Raw genomic sequence first — 18,485 nt, forward strand, 5'->3', positions numbered from 1 at the left:
ACTACACGACTCTCCGAAATGACCTGCCGGGCATGTTGGAACCACCTCTCAGACGTGCCAGAAGCACATGGCGGACAGTCCAGAATCACCTGTTGGGCATACGCAACCACCTCTGACACGTACCAGAACCACGTGCCGTGCACGCCGGAACCACCTACGGGACAGACCGGAATCAACTTTTGGGCATGCCGGAACCACCAGTCAGATGTGCCAGAAACACGTGCCGGATACGCCGGAAGCACCTCCCGAGCACGTCGCAACCACCTGCTCAACTCGCCTGAACCACCTGCCGGACACGCCAAAATCACCTGCCCGCTACACCAGCACCACTTCGGGGACAAGCCGGAATCACGTGAGGGGCATGCCGGCACAGCCTCTCAGACTGAACCTCGTGCCGGACACCACAGAACCACCTGCTGGACAGACCGGAACCACCTGCCGGACACGCCGGAACCACCGGCTCGACCCGCCGGAACGACCGCTGGACATGCAAAGTCACCTGCCGGCTACGCCGGAAACACTTGGCGAACACTCCGGAATCACCTGCCGGGCATGCCGGAACCACCTCTCAGATATGCCAGAACCACGTGCCAATGACCCCGGAAGCACCTGCCGAGCACGCCGGAACCACCTGCTCGACTCGCCAGAACCACCTGCCGGACACGCAAAAATCACCTGCCGGCTACGCCACAACCAGTTGGGGATCACTTCGGAATCACCTGCCGGGCTTGTTGGAACCACCTGCCGGTCATGCCAAAATCACCTGCCAACTACGCCAGTACCAGTTGGCGGACACTATGGATACACCTGTCGGGCTGGCCGGAACCACATCTCAGACGTGCCAGAACCATGTGCATGAGATGCTGGAACCACACCCCGAACAGACGGAAAACACCTGCCAGACCCGTCTGAACAAACTGCCGAGCACGCCGGAGCCACCTGCTTGACTCGCCGGAACCTCCTACCTGACATGCCAAAATCACCAGCTGGGTATGCCAGAACCACTTGGCGGGCACTCCGGAATCATCTGCCGGACATGCCGGAACCAGCTCTCAGACACACCAGAACCACGTGCCGGAGACGCCGCAAGCACCTGCCGAGAATGCCGGAGCCACCTGCTCGACTCGCCAGAAACACCTGCCGGACACGCCAGAATCACCTGCCGGGTACGCCAGAACCACCTGGCGGACACTCCGAAATCACCTGTCGCGCATGCCGGAACCACCTCTCAGACGTGCCGGAAGCAGGTGCCGGACACGCCGGAATCACCTACGGGACAGACCGGAACCACCTGCCGAGCATGCCGGAGCCACCTGTTCGACTCGCTGGAACCACCTGCCGGACAGGCCAATATCAACTGCTGGCTATGCCAGAACCACCTGGGGGACGGTCTGGAATCACCTGCCAGCCATGGCGGAACCACCTCTCAGACGTACCAGAACCACCTGCCGGAGAAGCTGGAAACACGTCCTGGACAGTCTGGAACCACCTGCCGGCCAAGCCTGAACCACCTGCCAGGCACGACGGAACAACCTGCAAGACACGCCAAAATCACCTGCGTGCTATGCCAGAACCACTTGGAGGACTCTCTGGGATGACCTGCCGGGCATGCCGGAACCACCTCTCAGACGTGCCAGAACCATGTGGCGGACAGTCCGGAATCACCTGGTGGGCATGCGCAACCACCTCTGAGACGTACCGGAACCACATGCCGTGCCGGCTGGAATCACCTACCGGACAGACCGGAATCACCTTTCGGGCATGCCGGAACCACCTGTCAGATGTGCCAGAAACACGTGCCGGAGACGCCGGAAGCACCTGCCAAGCACGTTGGAACCACCTGCTCAACTCGCCTGAACCACCTGCCGGACATGCCAAAATCACCTGCCGACTATGCCAGAACCACTTGGCGAACACTCCGGAATCACTTGCCGGGCATGCAGGAACCACCTCTCAGACATGCCAGAACCCCGTGCCAATGACCCCGGAAGCACCAGCCGAGCACGCCGGAACCACCTGCTCGACTCGCCAGAACCACCTGCCGATCACGCAAAAATCACCTGCCGGCTACGCCACAACCAGTTGGTGAACACTTTGGAATCACCTGCCAGGCTTGCTGGAACCACCTGCCAGTCATGCCAAAATCACCTGCCAACTACGCCAGAACCGCTTGGCACACACTGCGGAAACGCCTGTCGGGCCGGCTGGAACCACATCTTAGACGTGCCAGAAACGTGTTCATGAGATGCTGGAACCACACCCCGAACAGACGGATACCACCTGCCAGAACCGCCTGAACCACCTGCTGAGCACGCCGGAACCACCTGCTCGACTCACCGGTACCACCTCCCTGACACGCCAAAATCACCTGCTGGGTATGCCAGAACCACTTGGCGGACACTCCGGAATCATCTGCCGGACATGCCGGAACCAGCTCTCAGACACACCAGAACCAAGTGCCGGAGATGCCGGAAGCACCTGCCGAGCATGCCGGAGCTACCTTCTCGACTCGCCAGAAACACCTGCCGGAAACGCCAAAATCACCTGCCGGGTATGCCAGAACCACCTGGGGGACAGTCCGGGATCACTTGCCAGCCATGGCGGAACCACCTCTCACACGTACCAGAACCACCTGGCGGAGAAGCTGGAAACACGTCCTGGACAGACTGGAACCACGTGACGCCCATGCCTGAACCACATGCCGAGCACGGCGGAACCACCTGCCGGACACGCCAAAATCACCTGCGTGTTATGCCAGAACCACTTGGAGGACTCTCTGGGATGACCTGCCGGGCATGCCGGAACCACCTCTCAGACGTGCCAGAACCATGTGGAGGACAGTCCGGAATCACCTGTTGGGCATGCGCAACCACCTCTGAGACGTACCAGAACCACATGCCGTGCAGGCTGGAACCACCTACCGGACAGACCGGAATCACCTTTCGGGCATGCCGGAACCACCTGTCAGATGTGCCAGAAACACGTGCCGGAGACGCCGGAAGCACCTGCCAAGCACGTTGGAACCACCTGCTCAACTCGCCTGAACCACCTGCCGGACATGCCAAAATCACCTGCCGACTATGCCAGAACCACTTGGCGAACACTCCGGAATCACTTGCCGGGCATGCAGGAACCACCTCTCAGAAATGCCACAACCCCGTGCCAATGACCCCGGAAGCACCAGCCGAGCACGCCGGAACCACCTGCTCGACTCGCCAGAACCACCTGCCGATCACGCCAAAATCACCTGCGGGCTACGCCAGAACCAACTACACGACTCTCCGAAATGACCTGCCGGGCATGTTGGAACCACCTCTCAGACGTGCCAGAAGCACATGGCGGACAGTCCGGAATCACCTGTTGGGCATACGCAACCACCTCTGACACGTACCAGAACCACGTGCCGTGCACGCCGGAACCACCTACGGGACAGACCGGAATCAACTTTTGGGCATGCCGGAACCACCAGTCAGATGTGCCAGAAACACGTGCCGGATACGCCGGAAGCACCTCCCGAGCACGTCGCAACCACCTGCTCAACTCGCCTGAACCACCTGCCGGACACGCCAAAATCACCTGCCCGCTACACCAGCACCACTTCGGGGACAAGCCGGAATCACGTGAGGGGCATGCCGGCACAGCCTCTCAGACTGAACCTCGTGCCGGACACCACAGAACCACCTGCTGGACAGACCGGAACCACCTGCCGGACACGCCGGAACCACCGGCTCGACCCGCCGGAACGACCGCTGGACATGCAAAGTCACCTGCCGGCTACGCCGGAAACACTTGGCGAACACTCCGGAATCACCTGCCGGGCATGCCGGAACCACCTCTCAGATATGCCAGAACCACGTGCCAATGACCCCGGAAGCACCTGCCGAGCACGCCGGAACCACCTGCTCGACTCGCCAGAACCACCTGCCGGACACGCAAAAATCACCTGCCGGCTACGCCACAACCAGTTGGGGATCACTTCGGAATCACCTGCCGGGCTTGTTGGAACCACCTGCCGGTCATGCCAAAATCACCTGCCAACTACGCCAGTACCAGTTGGCGGACACTATGGATACACCTGTCGGGCCGGCCGGAACCACATCTCAGACGTGCCAGAACCATGTGCATGAGATGCTGGAACCACACCCCGAACAGACGGAAAACACCTGCCAGACCCGTCTGAACAAACTGCCGAGCACGCCGGAGCCACCTGCTTGACTCGCCGGAACCTCCTACCTGACATGCCAAAATCACCAGCTGGGTATGCCAGAACCACTTGGCGGGCACTCCGGAATCATCTGCCGGACATGCCGGAACCAGCTCTCAGACACACCAGAACCACGTGCCGGAGACGCCGCAAGCACCTGCCGAGAATGCCGGAGCCACCTGCTCGACTCGCCAGAAACACCTGCCGGACACGCCAGAATCACCTGCCGGGTACGCCAGAACCACCTGGCGGACACTCCGAAATCACCTGTCGCGCATGCCGGAACCACCTCTCAGACGTGCCGGAAGCAGGTGCCGGACACGCCGGAATCACCTACGGGACAGACCGGAACCACCTGCCGAGCATGCCGGAGCCACCTGTTCGACTCGCTGGAACCACCTGCCGGACAGGCCAATATCAACTGCTGGCTATGCCAGAACCACCTGGGGGACGGTCTGGAATCACCTGCCAGCCATGGCGGAACCACCTCTCAGACGTACCAGAACCACCTGCCGGAGAAGCTGGAAACACGTCCTGGACAGTCTGGAACCACCTGCCGGCCAAGCCTGAACCACCTGCCAGGCACGACGGAACAACCTGCAAGACACGCCAAAATCACCTGCGTGCTATGCCAGAACCACTTGGAGGACTCTCTGGGATGACCTGCCGGGCATGCCGGAACCACCTCTCAGACGTGCCAGAACCATGTGGCGGACAGTCCGGAATCACCTGGTGGGCATGCGCAACCACCTCTGAGACGTACCGGAACCACATGCCGTGCCGGCTGGAATCACCTACCGGACAGACCGGAATCACCTTTCGGGCATGCCGGAACCACCTGTCAGATGTGCCAGAAACACGTGCCGGAGACGCCGGAAGCACCTGCCAAGCACGTTGGAACCACCTGCTCAACTCGCCTGAACCACCTGCCGGACATGCCAAAATCACCTGCCGACTATGCCAGAACCACTTGGCGAACACTCCGGAATCACTTGCCGGGCATGCAGGAACCACCTCTCAGACATGCCAGAACCCCGTGCCAATGACCCCGGAAGCACCAGCCGAGCACGCCGGAACCACCTGCTCGACTCGCCAGAACCACCTGCCGATCACGCAAAAATCACCTGCCGGCTACGCCACAACCAGTTGGTGAACACTTTGGAATCACCTGCCAGGCTTGCTGGAACCACCTGCCAGTCATGCCAAAATCACCTGCCAACTACGCCAGAACCGCTTGGCACACACTGCGGAAACGCCTGTCGGGCCGGCTGGAACCACATCTTAGACGTGCCAGAAACGTGTTCATGAGATGCTGGAACCACACCCCGAACAGACGGATACCACCTGCCAGAACCGCCTGAACCACCTGCTGAGCACGCCGGAACCACCTGCTCGACTCACCGGTACCACCTCCCTGACACGCCAAAATCACCTGCTGGGTATGCCAGAACCACTTGGCGGACACTCCGGAATCATCTGCCGGACATGCCGGAACCAGCTCTCAGACACACCAGAACCAAGTGCCGGAGATGCCGGAAGCACCTGCCGAGCATGCCGGAGCTACCTTCTCGACTCGCCAGAAACACCTGCCGGAAACGCCAAAATCACCTGCCGGGTATGCCAGAACCACCTGGCGGACACTGCGGAATCACCTGCCGCGGATGCCAGATCCACCTCTCAGACGCGCCGGAAGCACGTGCCAGACACGCCGGAAACACCTACCGGACAGACCGGAACCACCTGCCAAGAACGCCGGAGCCACCTGTTCGACTCGCTGGAACCACCTGCCGGACAGGCCAATATCAACTGCTGGCTATGCCAGAACCACCTGGGGGACAGTCCGGGATCACCTGCCAGCCATGGCGGAACCACCTCTCAGACGTACCAGAACCACCTGCCGGAGAAGCTGGAAACACGTCCTGGACAGACTGGAACCACGTGACGGCCATGCCTGAACCACCTGCCGAGCATGGCGGAACCACCTGCCGGACACGCCAAAATCACCTGCGGGCTACGCCAGAACCACTTGGACGACTCTCCGAAATGACCTGCCGGGCATGTTGGAACCACCTCTCAGACATGCCATAAGCACGTGGCGGACAGTCCGGAATCACCTGTTCGGCATACGCAACCACCTCTGAAACGTACCAGAAGCACGTGCCGTGCACGCCGGAACCACCTACCGGACAGACCGGAATCAACTTTTGGGCATGCCGGAACCACCAGTCAGATGTGCCAGAAACGCGTGCCGGAGACGCCGGAAGCAGCTGCCGAGCACGTCGCAACCACCTGCTCAACTCGCCTGAACCACCTGCCGGACACGCCAAAATCACCTGCCCGCTACACCAGCACCACTTCGGGGACAAGCCGGAATCACGTGAGGGGCATGCCGGCACAGCCTCTCAGACTGAACCTCGTGCCGGACACCACAGAACCACCTGCTGGACAGACCGGAACCACCTGCCGGACACGCCGGAACCACCGGCTCGACCCGCCGGAACGACCGCTGGACATGCAAAATCACCTGCTGGCTACCCCGGAAACACTTGGCGAACACTCCGGAATCACCTGCCGGGCATGCCGGAACCACCTCTCAGATATGCCAGAACCACGTGCCAATGACCCCGGAAGCACCTGCCGAGCACGCCGGAACCACCTGCTCGACTCGCCAGAACCACCTGCCGGACACGCAGAAATCACCTGCCGGCTACGCCACAACCAGTTGGGGAACACTTCGGAATCACCTGCCGGGCTTGCTGGAACCACATGCCGGTCATGCCAAAATCACCTGCCAACTACGCCAGTACCACTTGGCGGACACTGTGGAAACACCTGTCTGGCCGGCCGGAACCACATCTCAGACGAGCCAGAACCATGTGCATGAGATGCTGGAACCACAAACCGAAGAGACGGAAAACACCTGCCAGACCCGTCTGAACAACCTGCCGAGCACGCAAGAGCCACCTGCTCGACTCGCCGGAACCACCTACCTGACATGCCCAAATCACCAGCCGGGTATGCCAGAACCACTTGGCGGACACTCCGGAATCATCTGCCGGACATGCCGGAACCAGCTCTCAGACACACCAGAACCACGTGCCGGAGACGCCGGACGCACCTGCCCAGCACGCCGGAGCCACCTGCTCGACTCGCCAGAAACACCTGCCGGACACGCCAAAATCACCTGTCGCGCATGCCGGGACCACCTCTCAGACGTGCCGGAAGCACGTGCCGGACACGCCGGAATCACCTACCGGACAGACCGGAACCACCTGCCGAGCACGCCGGAGCCACCTGTTCGACTCGCTGGAACCACCTGCCGGACAGGCCAATATCAACTGCTGGCTATGCCAGAACCACCTGGGGGACAGTCCGGGATCACCTGCCAGCCATGGCGGAACCACCTCTCAGACGTAGCAGAACCACCTGCCGGAGAAGATGGAAACACGTCCTGGACAGTCTGGAACCACCTGCCGGCCAAGCCTGAACCACCTGCCAAGCACAACGGAACAACCTGCCAGACACGCCAAAATCACCTGCGTGTTATGCCAGAAACAGTTGGAGGACTCTCTGCGATGACCTGCCGGGCATGACGGAACCACTTCTCAGACGTGCCAGAACCATGTGCATGAGATGCTGGAACCACACCCCGAACAGACGGAAAACACCTGCCAGCCCCGTCTGAACAACCTGCCGAGCACGCCAGAGCCACCTGCTCGACTCGCCGCAACCACCTGCCTGACATGCCCAAATCACCAGCCGGGTATGCCAGAACCACTTGGCGGACACTCCGGAATCATCTGCTGGACATGCCGGAACCAGCTCTCAGACACACCAGAACCACGTGCCAGAGACCCCGGAAGCACCTGCCGAGCATGCCGGAGCCACCTGCTCGACTCGCCAGAAACAGCTGCCGGACACGCCAAAATCACCTGCCGGGTACGCCAGAACCACCTGGCGGACACTCCGAAATCACCTGTCGCGCATGCCGGAACCACCTCTCAGACGTGCCGGAAGCACGTGCCGGACACGCCGGAATCACCTACCGGACAGACCGGAACCACCTGCCGAGCACGCCGGAGCCACCTGTTCGACTCGCTGGAACCACCTGCCGGACAGGCCAATATCAACTGCTGGCTATGCCAGAACCACCTGGGGGACAGTCCGGGATCACCTGCCAGCCATGGCGGAACCACCTCTCAGACGTACCAGAACCACCTGCCGGAGAAGCTGGAAACACGACCTGGACAGACTGGAACCACGTGATGGCCATGCCTGAACCACCTGCCGAGCACGGAGGAACCACCTGCCGGACACGCCAAAATCACCTGCGGGCTACGCCAGAACCACTTAGACGACTCTCCGAAATGACCTGCCGGGCTTTTTGGAACCACCTCTCAGACGTGCCAGAAGCACGTGGCGGACAGTCCGGAATAACCTGCCAGCCATTGCGGAACCACCTCTCAGACGTACCAGGACCACCTTCCGGAGAAGCTGGAAACACGTCCTGGACAGTCTGGAACCACCTGCCGGCCAAGCCTGAACCACCTGCCAAGCACAACGGAACAACCTGCCAGACACGTCAAAATCACCTGTGTGTTATGCCAGAACCACTTGGAGGACTCTCTGGGATGACGTGCCGGGCATGCCGGAACCACCTCTCAGACGTGCCAGAACCATGTGGTGGACAGTCCGGAATCACCAGTTGGGCTTGCGCAACCACCTCTGAGACGTACCAGAACCACATGCCGTGCAGGCTGGAACCACCTACCGGACAGACGGGAATCACCTTTCGGGCATGCCGGAACCACCTGTCAGATGTGCCAGAAACACGTGCCGGAGACGCCGGAAGCACCTGCCAAGCACGTTGGAACCACCTGCTCAACTCGCCTGAACCACCTGCCGGACATGCCAAAATCACCTGCCGACTATGCCAGAACCACTTGGCGAACACTCCGGAATCACTTGCCGGGCATGCAGGAACCACCTCTCAGACATGCCAGAACCCCGTGCCAATGACCCCGGAAGCACCAGCCGAGCACGCTGGAACCACCTGCTCGACTCGCCAGAACCACCTGCCGATCACGCAAATATCACCTGCCGGCTACGCCACAACCAGTTGGTGAACACTTTGGAATCACCTGCCAGGCTTGCTGGAACCACCTGCCAGTCATGCCAAAATCGCCTGCCAACTACGTCAGACCCGCTTGGTGGACATTGCGGAAACACCTGTAGGGCCGGCTGGAACCACATCTCAGAAGTGCCTGAAACGTGTTCATGAGATGCTGGAACCACACCCCGAACTGACGGATACCACCTGCCAGAACCGCCTGAGCCACCTGCTGAGCACGCCAGAAACACCTGCTCGACTCACCGGTACCACCTACCTGACACGCCAAAATCACCTGCTGGGTATGCCAGAACCACTTGGCGGACACTCCGGAATCATCTGCCGGACATGCCGGAACCAGCTCTCAGACACACCAGAACCAAGTGCCGGAGACGCCGGAAGCACCTGCCGAGGATGCCGGAGCCACCTGCTCGACTCGCCAGAAACACCTGCCGGACACGCCAAAATCACCTGCCGGGTATGCCAGAACCACCTGTCGGACACTACGGAATCACCTGCCGCGCATGCCGGAACCACCTCTCCGACGCGCCAGAAGCACGTGCCAGACACGCCGGAAACACCTACCGGACAGACCGGAACCACCTGCCAAGACCGCCGGAGCCACCTGTTCGACTCGCTGGAACCACCTGCCGGACAGGCCAATATCAACTGCTGGCTATGCCAGAACCACCTGGGGGACAGTCCGGGATCACCTGCCAGCCATGGCGGAACCACCTCTCAGACGTACCAGAACCACCTGCCGGAGAAGCTGGAAACACGTCCTGGACAGACTGGAACCACGTGACGCCCATGCCTGAACCACCTGACGAGCACGGCGGAACCACCTGCCGGACACGCCAAAATCACCTGCGGGCTACGCCAGAACCACTTGGACGACTCTCCGAAATGACCTGCCGGGCATGTTGGAATCACCTCTCAGACGTGCCAGAAGCACGTGGCGGACAGTCCGGAATCACCTGTTGGGCATACGCAACCACCTCTGAGACGTACCAGAACCACGTGGCGTGCACGCCGGAACCACCTACCGGACAGACCGGAATCAACTTTTGGGCATGCCGGAACCACCAGTCAGATGTGCCAGAAACACGTGCCAGAGACGCCGGAAGCACATGCCCAGCACATCGCAACCACCTGCTCAACTCGCCTGAACCACCTGCCGGACACGCCAAAATCACCTGCCCGCTACACCAGCACCACTTCGGGGACAAGCCGGAATCACGTGAGGGGCATGCCGGCACAGCCTCTCAGACTGAACCTCGTCCCGGACACCACAGAACCACCTGCCGGACAGACCGGAACCACCTGCCGGACACGCCGGAACCACCGGCTCCACCCGCCGGAACGACCGCTGGACATGCAAAATCACCTGCCGGCTACGCCGGAAACACTTGGCGAACACTCCGGAATCACCTGCGGGGCATGCCGGAACCACCTCTCAGATATGCCAGAACCACGTGCCAATGACCCCGGAAGCACCTGCCGAGCACGCCGGAACCACCTGCTCGACTCGCCAGAACCACCTGCCGGACACGCAGAAATCACCTGCCGGCTACGCCACAACCAGTTGGGGAACACTTCGGAATCACCTGCCGGGCTTGCTGGAACCACATGCCGGTCATGCCAAAATCACCTGCCAACTACGCCAGTACCACTTGGCGGACAATGTGGAAACACCTGTCTGGCCGGCCGGAACCACATCTCAGACGAGCCAGAACCATGTGCATGAGATGCTGGAACCACAAACCGAAGAGACGGAAAACACCTGCCAGACCCGTCTGAACAACCTGCCGAGCACGCAAGAGCCACCTGCTCGACTCGCCGGAACCACCTACCTGACATGCCCAAATCACCAGCCGGGTATGCCAGAACCACTTGGCGGACACTCCGGAATCATCTGCCGGACATGCCGGAACCAGCTCTCAGACACACCAGAACCACGTGCCGGAGACGCCGGACGCACCTGCCCAGCACGCCGGAGCCACCTGCTCGACTCGCCAGAAACACCTGCCGGACACGCCAAAATCACCTGTCGCGCATGCCGGGACCACCTCTCAGACGTGCCGGAAGCACGTGCCGGACACGCCGGAATCACCTACCGGACAGACCGGAACCACCTGCCGAGCACGCCGGAGCCACCTGTTCGACTCGCTGGAACCACCTGCCGGACAGGCCAATATCAACTGCTGGCTATGCCAGAACCACCTGGGGGACAGTCCGGGATCACCTGCCAGCCATGGCGGAACCACCTCTCAGACGTAGCAGAACCACCTGCCGGAGAAGATGGAAACACGTCCTGGACAGTCTGGAACCACCTGCCGGCCAAGCCTGAACCACCTGCCAAGCACAACGGAACAACCTGCCAGACACGCCAAAATCACCTGCGTGTTATGCCAGAAACAGTTGGAGGACTCTCTGCGATGACCTGCCGGGCATGACGGAACCACTTCTCAGACGTGCCAGAACCATGTGCATGAGATGCTGGAACCACACCCCGAACAGACAGAAAACACCTGCCAGCCCCGTCTGAACAACCTGCCGAGCACGCCAGAGCCACCTGCTCGACTCGCCGCAACCACCTGCCTGACATGCCCAAATCACCAGCCGGGTATGCCAGAACCACTTGGCGGACACTCCGGAATCATCTGCTGGACATGCCGGAACCAGCTCTCAGACACACCAGAACCACGTGCCAGAGACCCCGGAAGCACCTGCCGAGCATGCCGGAGCCACCTGCTCGACTCGCCAGAAACAGCTGCCGGACACGCCAAAATCACCTGCCGGGTACGCCAGAACCACCTGGCGGACACTCCGAAATCACCTGTCGCGCATGCCGGAACCACCTCTCAGACGTGCCGGAAGCACGTGCCGGACACGCCGGAATCACCTACCGGACAGACCGGAACCACCTGCCGAGCACGCCGGAGCCACCTGTTCGACTCGCTGGAACCACCTGCCGGACAGGCCAATATCAACTGCTGGCTATGCCAGAACCACCTGGGGGACAGTCCGGGATCACCTGCCAGCCATGGCGGAACCACCTCTCAGACGTACCAGAACCACCTGCCGGAGAAGCTGGAAACACGACCTGGACAGACTGGAACCACGTGATGGCCATGCCTGAACCACCTGCCGAGCACGGAGGAACCACCTGCCGGACACGCCAAAATCACCTGCGGGCTACGCCAGAACCACTTAGACGACTCTCCGAAATGACCTGCCGGGCTTTTTGGAACCACCTCTCAGACGTGCCAGAAGCACGTGGCGGACAGTCCGGAATAACCTGCCAGCCATTGCGGAACCACCTCTCAGACGTACCAGGACCACCTTCCGGAGAAGCTGGAAACACGTCCTGGACAGTCTGGAACCACCTGCCGGCCAAGCCTGAACCACCTGCCAAGCACAACGGAACAACCTGCCAGACACGTCAAAATCAACTGTGTGTTATGCCAGAACCACTTGGAGGACTCTCTGGGATGACGTGCCGGGCATGCCGGAACCACCTCTCAGACGTGCCAGAACCATGTGGTGGACAGTCCGGAATCACCAGTTGGGCTTGCGCAACCACCTCTGAGACGTACCAGAACCACATGCCGTGCAGGCTGGAACCACCTACCGGACAGACGGGAATCACCTTTCGGGCATGCCGGAACCACCTGTCAGATGTGCCAGAAACACGTGCCGGAGACGCCGGAAGCACCTGCCAAGCACGTTGGAACCACCTGCTCAACTCGCCTGAACCACCTGCCGGACATGCCAAAATCACCTGCCGACTATGCCAGAACCACTTGGCGAACACTCCGGAATCACTTGCCGGGCATGCAGGAACCACCTCTCAGACATGCCAGAACCCCGTGCCAATGACCCCGGAAGCACCAGCCGAGCACGCTGGAACCACCTGCTCGACTCGCCAGAACCACCTGCCGATCACGCAAATATCACCTGCCGGCTACGCCACAACCAGTTGGTGAACACTTTGGAATCACCTGCCAGGCTTGCTGGAACCACCTGCCAGTCATGCCAAAATCGCCTGCCAACTACGTCAGACCCGCTTGGTGGACATTGCGGAAACACCTGTAGGGCCGGCTGGAACCACATCTCAGAAGTGCCTGAAACGTGTTCATGAGATGCTGGAACCACACCCCGAACTGACGGATACCACCTGCCAGAACCGCCTGAGCCACCTGCTGAGCACGCCAGAAACACCTGCTCGACTCACCGGTACCACCTACCTGACACGCCAAAATCACCTGCTGGGTATGCCAGAACCACTTGGCGGACACTCCGGAATCATCTGCCGGACATGCCGGAACCAGCTCTCAGACACACCAGAACCAAGTGCCGGAGACGCCGGAAGCACCTGCCGAGGATGCCGGAGCCACCTGCTCGACTCGCCAGAAACACCTGCCGGACACGCCAAAATCACCTGCCGGGTATGCCAGAACCACCTGTCGGACACTACGGAATCACCTGCCGCGCATGCCGGAACCACCTCTCAGACGCGCCAGAAGCACGTGCCAGACACGCCGGAAACACCTACCGGACAGACCGGAACCACCTGCCAAGACCGCCGGAGCCACCTGTTCGACTCGCTGGAACCACCTGCCGGACAGGCCAATATCAACTGCTGGCTATGCCAGAACCACCTGGGGGACAGTCCGGGATCACCTGCCAGCCATGGCGGAACCACCTCTCAGACGTACCAGAACCACCTGCCGGAGAAGCTGGAAACACGTCCTGGACAGACTGGAACCACGTGACGCCCATGCCTGAACCACCTGACGAGCACGGCGGAACCACCTGCCGGACACGCCAAAATCACCTGCGGGCTACGCCAGAACCACTTGGACGACTCTCCGAAATGACCTGCCGGGCATGTTGGAATCACCTCTCAGACGTGCCAGAAGCACGTGGCGGACAGTCCGGAATCACCTGTTGGGCATACGCAACCACCTCTGAGACGTACCAGAACCACGTGGCGTGCACGCCGGAACCACCTACCGGACAGACCGGAATCAACTTTTGGGCATGCCGGAACCACCAGTCAGATGTGCCAGAAACACGTGCCAGAGACGCCGGAAGCACATGCCCAGCACATCGCAACCACCTGCTCAACTCGCCTGAACCACCTGCCGGACACGCCAAAATCACCTGCCCGCTACACCAGCACCACTTCGGGGACAAGCCGGAATCACGTGAGGGGCATGCCGGCACAGCCTCTCAGACTGAACCTCGTCCCGGACACCACAGAACCACCTGCCGGACAGACCGGAACCACCTGCCGGACACGCCGGAACCACCGGCTCCACCCGCCGGAACGACCGCTGGACATGCAAAATCACCTGCCGGCTACGCCGGAAACACTTGGCGAACACTCCGGAATCACCTGCCGGGCATGCCGGAACCACCTCTCAGATATGCCAGAACCACGTGCCAATGACCCCGGAAGCACCTGCCGAGCACGCCGGAACCACCTGCTCGACTCGCCAGAACCACCTGCCGGACACGCAAAAATCACCTGCCGGCTACGCCACAACCAGTTGGGGAGCACTCGGAATCACCTGCCGGGCTTGCTGGAACCACCTGCCGGTCATGCCAAAATCACCTGCCAACTACGCCAGTACCACTTGGCGGACACTGTGGAAACACCTGTTGGCCGGCCGGAACCACATCTCAGACGTGCCAGAACCATGTGCATGAGATGCTGGAACCACACCCCGAACAGACGGAAAACACCTGCCAGACCCGTCTGAACAACCTGACGAGCACGCCGGAGCCACCTGCTCGACTCGCCGGAACCACCTACCTGAGATGCCAAAATCACCAGCCGGGTATGCCAGAACCACTTGGCGGACACTCCAGAATCATCTTCCGGACATGCCGGAACCAGCTCTCAGACACACCACAACCACGTGCCGGACACGCCGGAAGCACCTGCCGAGCATGCCGGAGCCACCTGCTCGACTCGCCAGAAACACCTGCCGGACACGCCAAAATCACGTGCCGGGTACGCCAGAACCACCTGGCGGACACTCCGAAACCACCTGTCGCGCATGCCGGAACCACCTCTCAGACGTGCCGGAAGCACGTGCTGGACACGCCGGAATGACCTACCGGACAGACCGGAACCACCTGCCAATAACGCCGGAGCCACCTGTTCGACTCGCTGGAACCACCTGCCGGACAGGCCAATATCAACTGCTGGCTATGCCAGAACCACCTGGGGGACAGTCCGGGATCACCTGCCAGCCATGGCGGAACCACCTCTCAGACGTACCAGAACCACCTGCCGGAGAAGCTGGAAACACGTCCTGGACAGACTGGAACCACGTGACGGCCATGCCTGAACCACCTGCCGAGCACGGCGGAACCACCTGCTCGACTCGCCAGATCCACCTGCCGGACACGCAGAAATCACCTGCCGGCTACGCCACAACCAGTTGGGGAACACTTCGGAATCACCTGCCGGGCTTGCTGGAACCACATGCCGGTCATGCCAAAATCACCTGCCAACTACGCCAGTACCAGTTGGCGGACACTATGGATACACCTGTCGGGCCGGCCGGAACCACATCTCAGACGTGCCAGAACCATGTGCATGAGATGCTGGAACCACACCCCGAACAGACGGAAAACACCTGCCAGACCCGTCTGAACAAACTGCCGAGCACGCCGGAGCCACCTGCTTGACTCGCCGGAACCTCCTACCTGACATGCCAAAATCACCAGCTGGGTATGCCAGAACCACTTGGCGGGCACTCCGGAATCATCTGCCGGACATGCCGGAACCAGCTCTCAGACACACCAGAACCACGTGCCGGAGACGCCGCAAGCACCTGCCGAGAATGCCGGAGCCACCTGCTCGACTCGCCAGAAACACCTGCCGGACACGCCAGAATCACCTGCCGGGTACGCCAGAACCACCTGGCGGACACTCCGAAATCACCTGTCGCGCATGCCGGAACCACCTCTCAGACGTGCCGGAAGCAGGTGCCGGACACGCCGGAATCACCTACGGGACAGACCGGAACCACCTGCCGAGCACGCCGGAGCCACCTGTTCGACTCGCTGGAACCACCTTCCGGACAGGCCAATATCAACTGCTGGCTATGCCAGAACCACCTGGGGGACGGTCTGGAATCACCTGCCAGCCATGGCGGAACCACCTCTCAGACGTACCAGAACCACCTGCCGGAGAAGCTGGAAACACGTCCTGGACAGTCTGGAACCACCTGCCGGCCAAGCCTGAACCACCTGCCAGGCACGACGGAACAACCTGCAAGACACGCCAAAATCACCTGCGTGCTATGCCAGAACCACTTGGAGGACTCTCTGGGATGACCTGCCGGGCATGCCGGAACCACCTCTCAGACGTGCCAGAACCATGTGGCGGACAGTCCGGAATCACCTGGTGGGCATGCGCAACCACCTCTGAGACGTACCGGAACCACATGCCGTGCCGGCTGGAATCACCTACCGGACAGACCGGAATCACCTTTCGGGCATGCCGGAACCACCTGTCAGATGTGCCAGAAACACGTGCCGGAGACGCCGGAAGCACCTGCCAAGCACGTTGGAACCACCTGCTCAACTCGCCTGAACCACCTGCCGGACATGCCAAAATCACCTGCCGACTATGCCAGAACCACTTGGCGAACACTCCGGAATCACTTGCCGGGCATGCAGGAACCACCTCTCAGACATGCCAGAACCCCGTGCCAATGACCCCGGAAGCACCAGCCGAGCACGCCGGAACCACCTGCTCGACTCGCCAGAACCACCTGCCGATCACACAAAAATCACCTGCCGGCTACGCCACAACCAGTTGGTGAACACTTTGGAATCACCTGCCAGGCTTGCTGGAACCACCTGCCAGTCATGCCAAAATCACCTGCCAACTACGCCAGAACCGCTTGGCGGACACTGCGGAAACACCTGTCGGGCCGGCTGGAACCACATCTCAGACGTGCCAGAAACGTGTTCATGAGATGCTGGAACCACACCCCGAACAGACGGATACCACCTGCCAGAACCGCCTGAACCACCTGCTGAGCACGCCGGAACCACCTGCTCGACTCACCGGTACCACCTCCCTGACACGCCAAAATCACCTGCTGGGTATGCCAGAACCACTTGGCGGACACTCCGGAATCATCCGCCGGACATGCCGGAACCAGCTCTCAGACACACCAGAACCACGTGCCGGAGACGCCGGAAGCACCTGCCGAGCATGCTGGAGCCACCTGCTCGACTCGCCAGAAACACCTGCCGGACACGCCAAAATCACCTGCCGGGTACGCCAGAACCACCTGGCGGACACTACGGAATCACATGCCGCGCATGCCGGAACCACCTCTCAGACTTGCCGGAAGCACGTGCCAGACACGCCGGAAACACCTACCGGACAGACCGGAACCACCTGCCAAGAACGCCGGAGCCACCTGTTCGACTCGCTGGAACCACCTGCCGGACAGGCCAATATCATCTGCTGGCTATGCCAGAACCACCTGGGGGACAGTCCGGTATCACCTGCCAGCCATGGCGGAACCACCTCTCAGACGTACCAGAACCACCTGCCGGAGAAGCTGGAAACACGTCCTGGAGAGACTGGAACCACGTGACGGCCATGCCTGAACCACCTGCAGAGCACGGCGGAACCACCTGCCGGACACGCCAAAATCACCTGCCGGGTATGCCAGAACCACTTCGGGGACAAGCCGGAATCACGTGAGGGGCATGCCGGCACAGCCTCTCAGACTGAACCTCGTGCCGGACACCACAGAACCACCTGCCGGACAGACCGGAACCACCAGCCGGACACGCCGGAACCACCGGCTCGACCCTCCGGAACGACCGCTGGACATGCAAAATCACCTGCCGGCTACGCCGGAAACACTTGGCGAGCACTCCGGAATCACCTGCCGGGCATGCCGGAACCACCTCTCAGATATGCCAGAACCACGTGCCAATGACCCCGGAAGCACCTGCCGAGCACGCCGGAACCACCTGCTCGACTCGCCAGAACCACCTGCCGGACACGCAAAAATCACCTGCCGGCTACGCCACAACCAGTTGGGGAACACTTCGGAATCACCTGCCGGGCTTGCTGGAACCACCTGCCGGTCATGCGAAAATCACCTGCTGGGTATGCCA

This window comes from Equus caballus, chromosome 24, assembly GCF_041296265.1.
Source record: "Equus caballus isolate H_3958 breed thoroughbred chromosome 24, TB-T2T, whole genome shotgun sequence".
Taxonomy (NCBI): domain Eukaryota; kingdom Metazoa; phylum Chordata; class Mammalia; order Perissodactyla; family Equidae; genus Equus; species Equus caballus.